This window comes from Octopus bimaculoides, chromosome 10 (assembly GCF_001194135.2).
Source record: "Octopus bimaculoides isolate UCB-OBI-ISO-001 chromosome 10, ASM119413v2, whole genome shotgun sequence".
Lineage (NCBI taxonomy): Eukaryota > Metazoa > Mollusca > Cephalopoda > Octopoda > Octopodidae > Octopus > Octopus bimaculoides.
This window is the reverse complement of record NC_068990.1, coordinates 18,034,581-18,036,683: the sequence shown is the minus strand read 5'-3', so window position 1 is coordinate 18,036,683 and position 2,103 is coordinate 18,034,581. Positions and strand designations below refer to the sequence as shown.

Sequence of the window (2,103 nt, the reverse complement as noted above, 5' to 3'; positions counted from 1 at the left end):
TATGTATGTATGTATGTATATATATTACAAGAAATAGAACAACGATATAATGAGTGCTTTTATGAACCCCGAGACCTTATGTGGGATCTTCTCAAAGGAAATAAGTATTTTGTGTCCTAACACAACCTCAACGGTAGGTTGGAAATCAAGATTGCCATTTAGTATTAATATTGCTTCTATCATTATTAATGATAAACAGATAGATAGATAGTTAGATAGATAGAGAGAGTGAAAGAGAGTTCATATAAGAGGTGCAAGAAGAAAGTCGTGACTTTCTGGAAAATACACATTTTTTAAAATGAAATTTTGCAGATATCACATTTCGGTACAGCAGACTGCGATTATGTTGATAAAATTTTAAAAACTAATATCATGTATTTATTACAAATATACACACGAGAAAATTGTTTTATTTAATTTTATTTTAAGGTCATAAATATTTTTCTTTTGAAAATTTGTATCCATTTCATCATTTTGCGAATGCGCCAAGAAATTTGATAAAAGTTTAATTATGTGTGCAATATTTCCTGATATTAGTCACAGAGGTAAAAGTATACCAAAGTTACTGGCGATATGACAGGCAACACTCCAGTATACACACACACATACACACACACACACACAAATATATATATATGCGTGTGTGTGTGTATGTATGTATATATATATATATATATATATATATATATATATATATAAGAGGAATGATCAATAAGTATCCGGACAGCTGCCATAGTAACGAAGCTAAAGCACACAGTGAAGCCACTTGGCAAAGATTGACCTTCAACTCTGCTACGCATGCGCACTAAGTTTTAACGTTCTAGTTCACTTCTGCTGTTTACAACAGTGCTTGGAACGAACGTGTATAGCGTGTGATCGTCGTATTCACCATGACAAAGTTGCAGAAAGTGTATGAGCCACACACAAGTATCCCAGTGGTTCATACGTTTCCAGAGAGGCCAAAAAATATCGAAATTGACGAACGTTCTGGGAAACCCGTGTGTAGCTGTGAGGGGAAAATCGCCGAATCACCATCCGTGAGTTATCAGAGGATGTGCAGATTAATTATATATTTATTCAGATTCAGCTCAAAACTGCGGCCATGCTGAGGGCACCACCGTTTTGCTACACTGTTATTATTAAGAGCCTCCTCTAATATCTGGTATTTGGTGAATAAGGGAGTTTGATGTCGCTACCCTCATCTGCAACTCCCTCCGTGAGGTAGGTTCATCTGGGACACTCGACAGAAAGAAATCCAGTTTTGATTTGGAAATACCTACATTCACTTTGTGTAGGCCCTTCAGGCTCTTTGGAAGAATATTAAAATGCTGTGGGCCTCTGAAACCCAGGCTGTTGCAGTAACTGGTCCTGAAGCGCGATTGTATTTCTGGAATCTTTGGCACTGTGCAGTGGCGACCCGTTCTGGCATTTGTGTAGCATTCAATGCCAAAATTTGGCACAATCTTTTCCAGGAACTTCCAGATGTATATTACTGCATATCTCTCCCGCCTTTGCGCCAAGGAGTAAAGGCTTAGCTCTTTCAGCCTATCCCAGAACCTGAGCTGTTGCAATGAGACGATCTTCTTTGTGAAGCTTCGCTGGATTGCTTAAAAGTCCGCTGTAAATTTTACACGGAGCGGTGACCATAGCTGGCAGTAATAATCCAGACAACTGAGGATGAATGTCCTCCAGAGGACCATGGTTTCCTTCTCTCTGATTCTGAACATTTTCAGGATCCAGCCAGCCAGTCGTCTGCACTTCGTCTCCATCCTGGTAATGTGCACTTGAAAAGGAGTATCATCACTCATGTCGATACCTAGGTCCCGCACAGATTTAGGCTCTGGGATTGTAATCCCCTGTGGACTAGTGTACCCTATAAGTTTTATATGTGTGTGTGTATGTGTGTATGCATGCATGTATATTTATATATATATCCATTATTTTATATATGTGTGTGTGTATGTGTGTGTGTATGCATGTATGTATATTTATATATATCTATTATTTTATATATGTGTGTGTGTATGTGTGTGTGTTTTTGTGTGTACATGTATATAGACAGACAGACAGACAGACAGACAACAAGACAGATAGATAGATAGA

The 2,103-nt window shown here is 38.0% G+C and overlaps 1 long non-coding RNA gene across 1 annotated transcript in view; it reads left to right on the top strand.

The window, feature by feature from the left end:
• Positions 1 to 2,103, top strand: part of LOC128248879 (uncharacterized) — an 89,142-nt gene that overhangs the window by 71,250 nt on the left and 15,789 nt on the right. The gene's annotated exons all lie outside the window — the stretch shown is intronic.